The 16,680-nt window shown below is 41.7% G+C and overlaps 1 protein-coding gene across 3 annotated transcripts in view; it reads right to left on the bottom strand.

Annotated features, from left to right (window-relative positions):
• C9H1orf21 (chromosome 9 C1orf21 homolog) overlaps nucleotides 1–16,680 on the bottom strand; it is a 232,921-nt gene that overhangs the window by 161,512 nt on the left and 54,729 nt on the right. Inside the window, exon 1 of one of the 3 annotated variants that reach the window (XM_021063815.1) lies at nucleotides 14,015–14,147. The exons of the other annotated variants lie outside the window; for them this stretch is intronic. The gene's annotated coding sequence lies outside the window, so the exon portion shown is untranslated. Of the gene's footprint in view, nucleotides 1–14,014; nucleotides 14,148–16,680 lie in introns of those variants that run through there. 3 annotated transcript variants of the gene reach the window in all.

Here is a 16,680-nt window from a genome sequence, read left to right as displayed (position 1 = left end):
GACCGAACCCGTAACCTCATGGTTCCTAGTCGGATTCGTTAACCACTGCGCCACGACGGGAACTCCCTAATTTTTTTTTTTTCTAATAAATGAATGAAAGTTGGATCCTCATCCCCAAGACACAGTACCAGAAAGAAAATGAGACTCGTGCCCTCCTCCTAGAGTTTAGTTTGGTTTTGTCATCTCCTCATCCATCTCACTTTAACGGACATGGGTTTCTAGGGGCATTTATAGTGAAAGGTCCTCCATTTCTTAAAAAAAAAAAAAAAAAAAAAAAACCACTACACATTTTATTGGTTTCCTTCCCCTATTCAATAGCGAAGGTCATGATACAGGAAAGCAGCATATAGGAAAGACCAATGTGGTGGTGGTGGTGTTTTCTTTAATCAACCATTCCAGTAGCGGCAAAAATAAATGAAACGTGGGAGGCTGTTTATTTCTATGTCAAAGAGAAAGTGAAATTCTCCATAGGGTGACACGATCATTTGTTTTCCCCAATGAAGCAAACAAATCAAAAAGAAATAGAACAGGAGCCTACCCTTCATCATTCATGGGGTAATGAGTTCCTGCTACATTAACCGTTCTCCTTCCTTGTTAGACTCACTCCAAAAAAACCCTTGATGTACAATGACATCAGCAAAACAGCCCAAGATCATCCATCTCTAAGACAGGAAATGCAGCAGCCCGACTCGCATCCTTTTTAACATTAGCTGACTCCCGGCTGGTGGCTCTGGTTCTGTCGTTCAGGAAATGGGCTCAGCAATAAGACATGTAGCAGCAATGACCTGGAGGGTTTATTGGCAGCAGTGACAGGGAGACCCAAACCTGCCAAGGCTCTCCAGACCAGGTGGCTGCCTGTGTGGTATGCTTAAGGTCAAAAATCTTAAAGAGTCATTGAATCCAATAACAAGTACCCAACGGTACTTCTCTCCCCTCCAACTCAACCACCTATGATGAGAAGGTAGACACCAACAATATTCTGCCAAGAAGACCAAAGACAGAGTATGTAAAGCATGGGGGAGCCCTTTCCACTAGCATTAGGACAGTCTATTAGTTGGACAAAGCCACCACACTGGCATCCAGAACACCCAGCTCAAGCCCTGACTGACTGGGTGCTCTGAGGTCCTAAGCCAGAAGTTTAGCCAACAGAATGGATGATGTGGGTGTTCCTAGGTCATGGGAATAGGGCAAGGTGCTGATATTAAAAATGCTACCTCTAGCAGTGATGCTCAGATGATGGTAGGCGTGCAAGCATCATCATTTCCTGGGGAGAAAATGGAGACAAAGCAGACAAGAAGGGAGTTCCCTGGTGACCTAGTGGTTAGGATTTGGCACTTTCAGCCTGTGACACAAGTTCAATCCCTGGTCTGGGAACTGAGACCCCACATCAAGTTGTTGCACACCATGGCCAAAAAAAGAAAAAAGAAGACAAGGAAAAGGAAGAGAAGTTGGGGACAAGGAAGGAAACATGTCCTTGACATCAAACAATGACGGAGAGCTATGGAATTCAGGGTACCTGCTGGCAGCACAGACACAAAGACAACTAACTGACGGTTAGACAGCACTTAACCATTTGTGGAATCTTTCACACACACTGGCTCTGCCGATCTGCCAGGGTCTTCACGAGATGGTTTAGAAGACAATGACAGCACAACTTTAGATGTCAGTAAAGTTAATCCAGATCTGGGGCAATGAAGGGGAATGCTCCTTTAGATAAAGGGGTAGTCACCCCATTTTGATTTCTTCTGCTTGAGAATAACAGGGTTCCAGCAAACAAGAAAAATACATAAGACTATCGGAGCACATTCAGTGGCATTTATAGCATCGGTGACCTTTGTACCTCTTGCTGGCACCTCCACAACTCAATTTCTTTTGAGTGTTACTGATGCTGCATTTTATTTGGGATGTAAACATCCATAAAGGATCCAGCCTCTCCCAACAATGGCAGCAGCTGCTTGAAGGAGCAGAGCGAACACTGGGATTGGGGGACTTCGGGACTTCCTTCCACTGCTTGCTGCCCACCCCTCCAAGCCTGTTCCTAGCACTACCTACCAAGAATTCTGAATGAAATCTGTGGTTAAGATGTCTAGAGAAAAGCAGTGATGGTTTCCAATATAACAAAGAGGAAATGTGCTTTTCTCCCCCTGGGGCACTCCCTGGCACACTCTGCTACTCTCTTTGTTGTGGAAGGGGCAGTGCATGGAGTCCCAGGGAGGGAAAGTCCTGAAGAACAGCAAAAAGAGGTGGGGAGAAGTGGGGTGCAAGGCAAACCATGCTGAGCCGCTGCAGGGGTAGAGGAGAGTGGAAGCTGCCAGAAGAGAAGTGAAAAATGAAAATGAAAGAGAAAGGAATACATGCAAAAGCTTTCCCTGCAGGGTCACTCAAACCCTAGACTCCACTCCCAGCGCCCAGTCTCTCAGAAGCCTCCTGTGATCCCTGGTCCCTCTGTGCTCTTACTTCTCCCTGTCCTCCCACACCGCATCCTCACTGCCTGCTCCTGTCTGTCTCCTGAGCTAGACCAGGAAGGACAAAAGCATGGACTCTCCTATTCACTTAAAAAAAAAAAATGTATCCCCAACTCCTGGCACAGTAATTGATGCCTGGAAGGTGTTCCATACACATTTGCCACATAGCAGGAATCTTAGAAATGGAGATTTTCAAAAAGGGATACTGGCCGTAACAATCCTAGGGCAGCTTTGGGATCTTAAACCGATGCAGAGCACAACTCCCAGTAATAAATCCCTCCTATACACATGGAAAGTCATTCGGTCACTGGGAAATAAACAATGAAAGCTGCGTGCTGGTTCTTCAGTATTCCACAAGGCCAAATGAAGCACTTTCATAACTGGCATCAACTCCTTACGGGGAGAGGTTTCACACGTTGTACTCTTTGACCTAAAAGTGTTAAGGTAAACCTTAAAAGAGTCTGTCTAAACCTTCCTCTTCTCTAGGAAGAACTCCTATGTTGGAAAAAGAGAGCCCATTCTGTTAAGGTAATGAATTTCTTAAATGTCAAGCTATTTACTAAAATAAATTATGCCCCGGACCACTTCCTAATCTACCCTTTTAGTGAAGATGGTACAGGCTGCCATGGAAACTGTAGGACCCTGGAAAAGTCATGTCAACATTCCCCTGAAAGAGCAAGATGCAGAAGCAAAAGTATTTCCTAACAGACCATACAACGTGACATCCATAGGAAGCAGTCAATTCATGTTAAGCAAATATAATCACTACTAAGATATTCTGGCTTTTTAAAAAAAAAAAAAAAACAAACACCTAACTTTGATCAAGGAATGGCAAAATCTTTGATAGATTTCCCTCTAAAACAGAGAAACTTAATAAAAACATGAATACTACTCTAATTCCTATTTAAATTTGCTGCACTCATCTGAGCAAGAACTGATTTCTGTTTTTGAAGTTCTAGCATTTTGTCATCATTTTGTTTCCTGAAGCAAACTTTAAGACCCCTTGAATTCTGAATTAGTTTGATTCTTTTATACTTATTTTTATGTCATATATTTGGTAATGAATTACATTTCATGTTTTGTTACAAGGTTTCCAACCTCTGGTGATAACTGGCAACAAGCCAGACTGTTGTAAAAGCCAGAGTTGGTATGAATAAATGGAAGGTGGTAAAATGAAATACTTTTGGAGTTGTTGCGAATTACATCAGAGTCAAAACCACTTCCATTTACTATTCAGCACACATGTGCCAAACATAATATACAGTTTCTGATTGCTTCAAATAGTCTAGATCTAGCAGTATATATGTTAACGCCTTCAGAGAAGATTCCTTTACTCTGTTTCCCCAGTGGGACCCAGCACAGATGAATGAATGACTAGACTGACAAAACTTTTCCCCTATTCATCTTTGGTTAAGTTCCCAAAGAGAAACAAATATTAGCAGAAGACAGACAAAAAGGCAAGCGCCACTGGAACAATCTCTCCTCTCCGCCACAAAAGAGTCACAGTTCTTCTGCAGGATCAGTTATCCAGGTTTCAAATACTTCGGTCCCCAGGGTCCGTGGCGCAGGACCCTGAGTCTGCTCAGCCCAGTTCTTCCCCACAGCTGGCACAGGACACTCAATTCCACCTACAGAGACAGGATGGGCAGTTAAAAGAACCTAAGCTTTGGAGTTCCCACTGTAGCTCAGTGGTTAACGAATTTGGCTAGGAACTGTGAGGTTGCGGGTTTGATCCCTGGCCTTGCTCAGTGGGTTCAGGATCCAGCGTTGCTGTGAGCTATGGTGTAGGTCACAGACGTGGCTCAGATCTGGCACTGTTGTGGCTCTGGCATAGGCCAGCAGCTGTAGCTCCGATTCGACCCCTAGCCTAGGAACCTCCATATGACCCAGGTGCAGCCCCACAAAAGACCAAAAAAAAAAAAAAAAAAAAAAAAAAAAGAAGCAAAGAACCTAGCTTTAGAATCAGGCAGACTGAAGAAGAAACAGGTTCTACTATGAGCCAGCTATGAGACCCAGGGAAAGTTAATTAATCTCGTAAACCTCAGTTTCCTCTCCTATAAAATGAATACAAACACCATCTAACTTGTAGGCTAATTCAGAGCATTTGAAGCAATAGCTACAAAGCAGCTGCCATGGTACCAAGCACTGAGGAGACACTTTGTAGAAGAGAGTTCTCATCATAAATGAGTGAGCACGTCTCAGGAAGTATACGTGCCATTACATGATCAAGCAGTTATGATGGCCTAAATGATATTTACGCAAAGCTTCGCTCCCCTAAAAAAGCCTCAGGACCCTCAAAACTGATGCAATCTCCCTTTATCTGTTACAGCCTACAACAAATCAGACTGAAAATGGGGAAGCTGGCACACTGACAGCTGGCAAGATTCCCATCAAAGAGGCATAAAAGAACTGTGAGCAGATCTGAGTGTCCAGCAGGGTTCGAGCAATGTCGTTACAGGGACAGCAGCTTTGAGGTGACTGAGCCCCTAAACCAATGTTCACTGGAGTGACCACCAAGAGTCAGACTGCCTGCCGCACACCGCCTCCACTTCGGAAAGCCAGAGAAAGAGAATCTCTGCAAAGAAATCTTTCTAGCCCACTAGTTCGCCTCTACCACCCGCAGCTGGAATCCATGTCTCTCCCCGTTCAGTCCTCGCAGTATTTTGCTTGCTTCTCCACAACAGGGATCCTCAGAGTCTCTCTGGTTTTAGTTGATGCATTGGGAGAGCACGAGGTAACCAGTGTTATTCATCTTTGTTCAGTACATGCTAAATGTGCTCATTTTCGTCTCAAGAGGACAGATGCAATTCTAGTCCCTTCTATATCCCCAACAAGTTCTTTCCAAAGGGGAAGCATTAAATTCAGAATACGTAGTAAACATCTGTAGTTGACTGCTTTATGCAGCAACACTATCTTCCTAGGGAGCATTTATTTACTTTTCTAAAATTATTGGCAACAATGTTATAAGAAGTCTAAAGCAAGGGATCAAGTGAAGCCGCATGACCGTCATCACCTTCTCAGCGAGCTGCCCCAGATATAACTTCTGCCTGGCGTGGTCTTCACTCTCTTCCCAAGTGGTGGGACCATTCCTTCAATTCTTCAGTCACCATTTACTGCTGCTGTGGACCAGCACTGGTCTAGGCACACGTGGACATGTACAAATATGTATATACAAAAGTATCTGTCTCCAGGGAAGTGACTGTTAGAGTAAAAAATGAGCAAGTAAGAAACTGAGATGCTGTAAGGTGACTGATGTGGTAGCACAGTGACAAAGGATGCCTGGACAGATTCAAGACAGGCTGTGCAGAAGGTGTGGTTTGAGTGAACAATTTGGAGAATTTTAACATGACAAACACCAGGCTCTGGACTTGCGTTATCGTAACTGTTTCTAAAGAGGAAGAGCGGGAATATTTTACTGTGAAAGAATATAAATCTATCATCACCTTTCTAAAGATCATCAATTCCTACTGCAGAAGTAAACTCTTCATAGTGCCTTTACGCTGTTAGCTATGGTCATGAAATTACCTTAAAGAGGAAGTTAAATTTAACTAGGAAGCAATGAAAAGAGATCAGGTGTCAAGAGCACATAAGAACCAGGTTTCAGTGTGTACATGTACACACACATACACACAGCATGTACACAGAGAATTTCATAGCTGCTGCTTTTTCCTCCTTCCTTTTTTTTTGGTTATCATCAGAAAGTTTATTGGAAACTCAACATAAATGATGTCTTATACTTTGACCTCATCTTGTACAAGCCATAGTACTTTCGTATTTGTGATACGACACATTAAATCCACTTACCTAAACACAATGACATGATGAAAGTAGAAATGGTCTAGAGAAAAAAAGAACAAAATAAAAAAGCTCTGATTTTAAGAAAGGCTGATATAATGAGTCTTCTTCAGTCTGTAAAGATAAAGATCCAAAGGGACCAGTCGTGTGTAAAGGAGGGAAGGAGAACCTGAGTGACTACACACACTACACACATCAAAGAATTATGGTGCTTCTTGATGTGCTGCCAGGGACAATTAAAAATTTGACAGTGAAAATCCAAAATGAATAATACTCATAATATCTCCAAACAGGAATGTTATACATTCATCTAATCATGACCCAGGGCCCAGCATGGGCCAGGAGCCATCCCAGATGCTTGAGATCTGATCGGAACAAGAAAGAGATGGTCATTTAAGTGGTCATTTAAGGTAAATCTTAATATCAGCAGTTGCAGAAAGGTAACCATTAGTTGTATTTTCATTGCTTTCCCCAAAGGGGAAAATACTAGGGCCAATGAAACACCATAGGAAGAACATATAAAATGAATGTGTGCGTTTGCATAACTGAATCACTTTGCTGTACACCTGTAAACTAACACAATATTGTAAATCAGCTATGTTTCAATAAAAATAGACAGATATATAGATAGATTCACTCTGATTTGGAGGTGGTGGGGGGAAGCTAGCTATCTCACAACTGCTTTCTAAGACTTTGTTTCTCAAAGCATGATCTAGGGACCAAAATGACTGGGATCCTTTTAGGAAAACAGAATCTCAGGTTCCACCCTAGACCTCAAAATCTGCAGTTCTAACAAGATCCTCAGTGATTCATATGCATGCAGAAGTTTCAGAAGCACTGTTCTAACAGGTTTTATTTACAAGCTGAATTACAAGCCAGGTCACCTTACATTTGTGGCTGAATGTGACCTCCTAGGCTCCTTCCAACTTCTCACACGGTATTATGGCAATGGTACCAAAAGTGCAGAGGGGCCCGCTTGGCTTTTAAAATTTCAGGTCATAAAGTTAGGGACAAACCTACAAATGATTGTATTATCTTTAACAGTGGACCTCTGAGGAGTTCAAAATTCAGATGACAGGGCAGTTATAACAGATATACATGACTTCCTTAAACTCTAACTCCCACTTTCAGAATCTAGACCACTTTCTTTTCTTTCTTTCTTTTTTTTTTTTTTTTTTTTTTTTTTTTTTTGCTTTTTAGGGCCACATCTGAGGCATATAGAACTTCCCAGGCTAGGGGTCTAATTGGAGCTGTAGCCACTGGCCTACACCACAGCTGCAGCAATGTGGGATCCGAGCTGAGTGTGTAAACCTACACCACAGCTCATGGCAATGTCAGGTCCTTAACCCACTGAGCAAGGCCAGGGATCTAACCAGCATCCTCATGGATACTAGTCGGGTTCATTAACCTCTGAGCCACAATGGGAACTCCAAAACCATTTTCAAATAAGGATATAAATAATTAGTTAAAAATAGCCTCCAAAGGAGTTCCCGTCATGGCTCAGTGGTTAACAAATCCGACTAGGAACCATGAGATTGCAGGTTCAATCCCTGGCCTCACTCAGTGGGTTAAGGATTCAGTGCTGCTATGAGCTGTGGTGTAGGCTGCAGAGGTGGCTCAGATCCCATGTTGCTGTGGCTCTGGTGTAGGCCAGTGTCTACAGCTCCAATTAGACTCCTAGCTGGGAACCTCCATATGCTGCAGAAGTGGCCCTAGAAATGGCAAAAGACCAAAAAAAAAAAAAAAATAGCCTCCATAAAAGAAATATATTTACTACCACCTAATTCCTCCAAAGGATGCCAGTACCTGAGAATTGTTTTACACTTGCTTGGGATCAATAATTTATAATGCTAAGGAATTAAGGGAAACTACACCATGGTACTGGACATCTTTGAGAGATCCTATCTTTTTCATATGCTAGTGACATTGCTCACTGGTGTTGGACTTAACTTTAAATTTACAAAGGTAGTTGAATTTACCATTTATATTTACAATGATAAATCTGTAATTACCAATTTAATTTACACCTACTCTGATAATAGATTATCCATACTAAATTCAAAGTTCCTAATCTACTCAACCATATCTTACTGAAGTGTGTCAAATATACAAAAACTTGAAATATTCCTAACCTTTCCTTTGATTCTCAGCTTCAACTACTGGATAAGGATTAAGTTTAAAATATATTCAATTTCGCTAACAGTCATAAAAGAAGAAATCAACAACACAATAAAGAGTTGGGGACTTTATCACCCCACTTATAGCAATAGACAGATCATCCAGAGAGAAAATCAACAAGGAAACAGGCCTTAAATGACACATTAGACCAGACGGACTTAATTAATATTTATAGAACATTTCATCCAAAAATAGCAGAATACACATTCTTCTCAAATGCACACTGAACATTCTCCAGGACAGATCACATTCTGGGCTACAAATCTAGCCTCAAAAAATTTAAGAAAATTGTAATCATATCAACCATCTTTTCCGACCATAACACTATAAGACTAGAAATCAACAAGGAAAAAACTGCAAAAAAACACAAACATGTGGAGACTAAACAATATGACACTAAAAAAACCAATGGATCATCGAAGAAATAAAAAAAATAACTAAAGACAAATGAAAACAAAAACAAAATGATCCAAAACCTATGGGATGCAGCAAAAGCAGTTCTAAGAGGAAAGTTTATAGCAATACGGGCCTACCAGGAAACAGGAAAAAATTCAATTAACAACCTAACATGACTAGAGAAAAGAGAACAAACAAAACCCAAACTTAGTAGAGAAAAGAAATCATAAAGATCAGAGCAGAAATAAATGAAATAGAGACAAGGAAAACAAAAGAAAAAAACTGATAAAACTAAAAGCTAGTTCTTTGACAAGATCAACAAAATTGACAAACCCTTAGACAACTCATCAAGAAAAAAAAGGGAGAGGACTCAAATAAATAAAATTAGAAATGAAAAAGAAGTTATAATGGACATCACAGAAATACAAAGGATCATACGAGACTACTATAAACCATTATATGCCAATAAAGTGGACAACCTAGAAGAAATGGACAAATTCCATCTTTCAAGAATGAACCATGAAGAAATAGAAAAGATGAATGAACCAATCACAAGTGGTGAAATTGAAAATGTTATTTTAAAAATTCCAACAAACAAAATGCCAGGACCAGATGGCTTCACAGATGAATTCCAGCAAACATTTGGAGAAGAGCTAACACCTATCCTTCTGAAACTATTCCAAAAAATTACAGAGGAAGGAACACTCCCAAACTCATTTTATGAGGCCACCATCAGCCTGATACCAAAATCAAAGATACCACAAAGAAAGAAAATTAAAGGCCAATATCACTGATGAATATAAATCCAAAAATTCTCAACAAAATACTAGCAAACCAACAATACATTAACAAGCCATACACCATGACTGAGCGGGATTTATTCCAGGAATACAAGGGTTCTTCAATATCTGCAAATCAGTGTGATACATCACATTAACACTGAAGAATCAAAAGAATATGATCACCTCAAAAGATTCAGAAAAAAATCCAACACCCATTTCTCACTAAAGGAAAAAAAAAAAACAAAAACTTCCAGAAAGTGGGCACAGAGGGAAGTGCTACTTCAACATAATAAAGCCCATATATCACAAACCCACAAGTAACATCATTTTCAATGGTGAAAAGCTGAAAGCATTTCCACTAAGATCAGGAACAAGACAAGGATGTCTACTCTCACCACTTTTATTCAACATAGTTTTGGAAGTCCTAGCCACAGCAATCAGAGAAGAAAAGGAAATAATTTGGAAAAGAAGATGGAAAATTGTCACTGTTTGCAGATGAAATAATGCTATATATAGAAAATCATAAAGTTATGAATTCAGCAAAGTTGCAGGATATAAAATTAATCACAGAAATCTCTTGCATTTCTATATACTAACAACAAAAGATCTGAAAGAAAAATTAAGGAAACAATCCCATTTACCATCACAACAAAAAGAATAAAATATCTAGGAATAAAACCACCTTAGGAGGCAAAAGACCTTTACCCTGAAAAGTATCAGATGCTGATAAAAGAAATTGAAGAGGACACAAACAGATGGAAAGATACACGATGTTCTTATACTAGAAGAGTCAATATTGTCAAAATGACTATACTACCTAAGGCAGTCTACAGTTTCAACATAATCCTTATCAAATTATCAATGGCATTTTTCACAGAACTAGAACAAAAAATGTTAAAATTTGGAAACACAAGAGACCCTGAATATCCAAAAAATTATGAGAAAGAAAAACAGAGCTGGAGGAATCAGGCTCCTTGATTTCAAACTACACTAAAAGCCACAGTCATCAAAACAATATGGTACTGGCACAAAAACAGAAATATAAAATCAATGGAACAGGACAGAAAGCCCAGAAATAAAACCACACATCTATGGTCAACAAATCTATAATAAAGGAGGCAAGAATACATAACAGAGAAAAGAAAAAGTTTATTATTTTTTAAATTTATTTTTTGTCTTTTTTTTTTTTTGCCATTTCTTGGGCTGCTCTCATGGCATATGGAGGTCCCCAGGCTAGGGGTCTAATCGGGGCTGTAGCCGCCGGCCTATGCCACAGCCACAGCAACACAGGATCCAAGCCATATCTGCAGCCTACACCACAGCTCACGGCAACGCCGGATCCTTAACCCACTGAGCAAGGCCAGGGATTGAACCTGCAACCTCATGGTTCCTAGTCAGATTCGTTAACCACTGCACCATGACAGGAACTCCAGAAAGTTTCTTTAATTAGTGGTGTTGAGAAAACTGGACAGCTACATGTAAAAGAATCAAATTAGAACATTCTCTAACACCATTACACAAAAATAACCTCAAAATGTACTAAAGACCTAAATATAAGACCAGATATTATAAGACTCTTAGAAGAGGAGTTCCTGTTGTGACTTAGCTGGTTAAGAATCTGACTTATCTATGAGGATGTGGGTTTGATCCCTGGCCTCACTCACTCTGTGGGTTAAGGATCCAGCATTGCCACAAGCTGTGGAGTAGGTTGCAGATGAGGCTTGGATCCCTCATTGCTGTGGCTGTCCTAGCCAGAGAACTTCCACATGCTGTAGGTGTGGCTGTAAAAAGGGGGAGAAGAGACTCTTACAGGAAAACAACATAGACTTAACAATCTCTGACATAAACCACAGCAATATCTTTTTAGATCCACCTCCTAGAATAAAAAAAACAAAAATAAAAATAAACGAATGGGACCTAATTAAACTTAAATGTTTTTGCACAGCAAAGGAAACCATAACAAAACATAAAGACAATCCACAGAAAGGCAGAAAAAATATGTAGATGAAGCAACTGACAAGGATTAGTCTCCAAAATATACAAACAACTCTTGCAGCTCAAGTCAAAAAAAAAACAAACAACCCAAGTAAAAAAATGGACAGAAGATTTAAATAGACATTTTTCCAAAAAAGACATCTAGATGGCAAAAAAAACACAAGAAAAGATGCTCAACATTACTAATTATTAGAGAAATGCAAATCAAAACTACAATGAGGTACCACCTCACACCAATCAGAATGACCATCATCAAAAAGTCTACAAACAATAAATGCTGAAAAGGGTGTGGAAAAAAAGAGAACCCTCCTACACTGTTGGTGGGAATGTACATTTGTGCAACCACTATGAAAAACAGTATGGAGGTTCCTCAAAAAACTAAAAATACAACTACCATATGATCCAGCAATTCCATTCCTAGGTATCCATCAAGAGAAAACTATAGTTCAAAAAGATACATGCACCCCAGTGTTCATTCAGCACTATTTACAACAGCCAAGACATGGAAGCAACTTACATGTCCATCAACAGAGGAATGGATAAAGAAGATGTGGTATATACATACAATGGAATACTATTCAGCCATAAAAAATGAATGAAATAATGCCATTTGCAGCAACAAGGATTGACCATTTAGAGATTATCATACTAAATGAAGTAAATCAGATAGAGAAGGACAAACATCATGTGATATCATTTATATGTGGAATCTAAAAGAAGGATACAAATGAACTTATCTGCAGAAAAGAAACAGACTCGTAGACTTTGAAAACAAACTTATGGTTACTAAATGGGACAGGTAGGGGGAGGGATGGACTGGGGGTTTGGGATTGGCATAATACACACTGTGGTATAAGGAATGATTGGCAAGTGGGGACCTGCTGGATAGGACAGGGAACTCTACTCAATATTCTGTGATCATCTACGTGGGAAAAGAATCTGGAAGAGAATGGATGTGTACATGTACAACTGAATCACCCTGCTATACAGCAGAAATTATAACAACATTGTAGAGCAACTATACTTCAATAAAACTTTAAATATACATATACACACAATTCCCCACTCACTGTCTTTTCAAAAGTCAGTAAAAGAAATTCACTCGCTACATGTAATTTTTAGTGTTTTTCTTATGGATCTGCTGCCAGTGGGATATGTTTATCAGAAAGCACTCAAAGTCCCCACATGAGGCCTGTTACCTTCTATCCATGCCATGCTTTGTTTCTGGTTTTCACCTTTAGGAAAAAAAATTTCAATCCATGTCTCTAACTGCTGGAAAGAACGTAAAATAGAATCTCTCTTCTCTTTCAGAGTTGACTTTGTGAAACTGCAATTTAAAAGGACATTCTAGGAAAACGAGGAGAGCAGCTTCCTTTAACTTGGGCAGACAAAAGCTGTAAGGTATCTGGCACTGGCTGTCCCTTAATCCCTGAAGTTTCACACATAAAACTAACAGCTATTTCTTGAAGAGCAAGTCAAACACGGTAGTGATGAACAAATAACCTCATAAAAAGCCAGTTCAGGTTGAGATTTCTTCAGAGATTAAGAACTGAAATAGGTGGCCGTGTCCAGCAAAGTCAAGGCTCTGGAACACAAGAGGATGTTAACATGGGGAGGTTCAGCAAACGAAGAAAAGACAAAACACTGGAACGCAGCGCGATGTACACGAGGCTGTTTCCTTCAGGAAATGAAACCGTACCTGGTTTGCTGACAAAGGCAGATCTAGCAAACACATTTACCAAGCATTCATCAATACGTTAAAATCTTAGGAAAGCAGAGAGAGAATGCAAAACAAAAGCAAAACGCAGAAGCAGGGCTGTCCACTCCACCTGCCCTCAAGGCACTGCTGCATTGACCTGGGGCTCCCCAGGGGCAAAGGTCAGCTACAAGGGAGGCCTCGCCTTGGCAGTAGAGTCTCTGAGGAGGGATGGGGACTCAGTTCTTCAAGATGAGCTGGGCTCTACCACAACTCGGGCCTCCTCTCCCCTACGTGCTATGTATGAGCTGTGGCCCTCACCACTTAGGGACATTTCCAGGATACTTCCCAGCTTGAAGGTTTTTCTGCTAACAGGCTGGGGCTCCTCGTCAGGCAGCCAGTTTACCATTTAGGAGAGCACTGAACAGAGACCCGCAGCCCCTGGAACTCTCGGGAACTCTCTAGCAATCCTCTCAGCAGAGCTTTCTGCTTTCTTCTGACTCAAAGTTTTCCACTCCTGAGGCCAGGGAACGCTTTTAAGGCACACACAGTAGGTGAGGCAAAGCCACCAAATTCTTTAAAGGCCTTCAAAACTGCTCATCAGCTAGAGCAGTTTACAATAGACCTATGCCGGGGCCACAAGAAAGACACAGAGCCTAAGAGGCGACAGGCAGAATAAACAAGCAAGGGACAGATTTTGTTCCTACCGTGTAGTCACTGGAACGGTCCCATCGCTCCTGTGTAATATCATCAATAAGGTGATTCGCAGACTTTCCCATGTGGCATTTAGCCATAAAAAGGCCAACCCGAGTGTGTTCTGAGTCATCAGCCACACAGACGTATCTGTGAGAAGGTATACAATCACAGCCCGCCTACATGTAAACAACGCATGTGGTGGTGACACCTCTCCCTGCCACCTGGCCACGCTGGGGTCAGGCTGATAAGACACGAGGCAAATATGACCTTATTTCACAAGCAGAAAACCACAGTGCTGACTGGGGGGGAGGTAACTCATCTTGCTGCTGGGGGCAAATACAGCATTACCTGGGGACCACCTCCCGTCGTGACCCCGCCAATGACCCGAGAAGGGTGACCTCCTTTTGGACGGATGAGAGCTGGTCTCACCCTAACGACTGCAAAAAGAGGGAGGGATTTTTGTTCTGCACGAAGCTGTGGGGATTCCAGAAACCAAAATCTTTTGCAAGGGGATAAGCCTTTCGCAGGAACAGAGTGGTGCCACCATCAGTGCTGCCGACCGAACTTTCTATCTTGTTCATGAGAAGCCTGCGCCCTCCCAGAAGCAGTCTGTCCAACTTTCCTCAGGTACACTTCTGCGTCACACGTGCGCGTGTCTAGGGGTTTGAGATGTGCTCTGGACACTACCCAGCGAGAGACTTCGTTGCAGCAGTGGGCTTCCACTTCTGATTTCACTGTCACAAAATATGCTGCCTTCCAGGGCACGCAAAAGCGCTGGTGAGTGCTTTTCTCCATCTCCAATGATACACATCAACAGTTATTTCTAAAAACGAAATTATTTATAAAGGATGTAATCACTCGATGGAGCATTTGCTCATTAAGTTTATAAACATGGAAAACGTCAGCTTTCAAATGTTTATAATGTGCTAATGCCCTTTTTGTGAACTTGGTGCAAAGAGGCCTCCAGTGTGCAAGACATTCACTTGGGGGGAAATTCTGCCACTAATGTTTAATCTATTTGTTTCTGAGCATGCTATGTACTCCTACTCATGCCTAAGACTTCAGAGGAGAGAGAGAGAGTGGGGGGGGCAGGTAGGGAGGGAGTCTTTTTAGAGCCGCAAAGCGCTAGTTAGTGAGCAGGTTAGTGAGCTAGTTAGTGACTGTTAGTGAGCAGGTTGAGATGAAAACCAACGTCCCAAAATTGAGTAAAAATATAAAATTTTAAAAAGGAAAAGGCATGGCAATTATTTTGTGTTCATTTTTTTCAAGTCAGAGCTTTAACAAGCAATCTTTATGCTGGGGAATTCAGAGGTCACCTGACATCTCTCTTTTCTCCATCCTCATTTCTGATTGTAACGAATAAAAGATCTCATTAGGACACACACACACGAAAAATGAGTTGAGTTTTCTTCCTGACCTTTATAAAGCCTTTCATCCAGATGAAACTTAATTAAGCTTAATATTGATATGGACATGGCGGAGGATTGGAACATTAAAGCAAAAGGACAGGCAATTTGGCTACATGTTTGTTTCGGTAACCTTTCTCCAGCTCGTGTGTGTGTGTGTTTGTGTGTGTGTGTGTGTGTGTGTGTGTGTGTGTGTGTGTGTGTGTGTGTGTGTTTGTGTGTGTGTGTGTGTCCATGTGCACACACCCGTGTACACCTTTTGGGCATGCCACAACCCACAAGGTAGGCTCCTCATTAGGAATATCAGCTCTGTTGCTTGTCACCATACATCTCACAGATTTCTCATTCTTTGCAAAAAGGCATGGTTGATATTCATTAAAAAGTACATATTGTCGGGCAAACGACATTCTGTCGTTAACCCTTCCCTGATTTAGTGCAACAGGTTAGCTCGATAGGCAGCTAGCAAGTTGTGATGGGGGCAGGAAGAGTCCCGGAAAGGCCAGCAATTAGCTCTCTGCCTGGAGAGGGCCTGGGCACAGTGTGGAGGCCGTGCTCCCCATGTCACTGACCCCAGTAAATCCAGTAAAAGGGTGCTTCTCCCAGGGGACCCTGAGTGACAGACCTTTCATGCAACCTCTCCGCACCTTCCCCTGGGCAACTGCACCGGGCATCCACCAAGGACCTCACTGTGCCGTCTTCTCAACAAGAGACCCATCCGTTTGGGACTGGAGACCCCACACCCCCCAACCCTACCAGAAAGACACCTCCCTCCACTTGCGTTCTGTCTGTCACCCGGGCCTGCACGCCCGGCAGAAAGACTTGTAGCGATGTTCCAATCCCAGCATAAGCTGTGCTTTCCTGTTTTCATGACGAAGGGCTGGCAGACCCTGCCGTCTCCTCCACGGACCTGGCAGAGGAGCTGACGGAGCCCTGAAGGAAAACCATGTGGAGGTTCACAGTCAGATACAAACCACAGCTGCTGTCCGTAGCTTGATAAATATCCTAGAGACAGAGTTCTTAATGTTTTTGCTTTTTTTTTTTTTTTTTTTTTTTTGCTTTTTAGGGCCACACTCACAGCATATGGAAGTTCCCAGGCCAGGGGTCAAACTGGAGCTTTAGCTGCCAGCCTCCCCCACAGCCACAGCAACGCCAGATCCGAGCCATGTCTGCAACCTACACCACAGCTCACGGCAACGCTGGGTCCTTAACCCACTGAGCAAAGCCCAGGGATCGAACTCATGTCTTCATGGATACTAGTCAGATTCATTTTG

Source organism: Sus scrofa, chromosome 9 (genome assembly GCF_000003025.6).
Source record: "Sus scrofa isolate TJ Tabasco breed Duroc chromosome 9, Sscrofa11.1, whole genome shotgun sequence".
NCBI lineage: Eukaryota > Metazoa > Chordata > Mammalia > Artiodactyla > Suidae > Sus > Sus scrofa.
The sequence above is the reverse complement of the archived record's forward strand: the minus strand, read 5'-3'. Positions and strand labels throughout refer to the sequence as shown.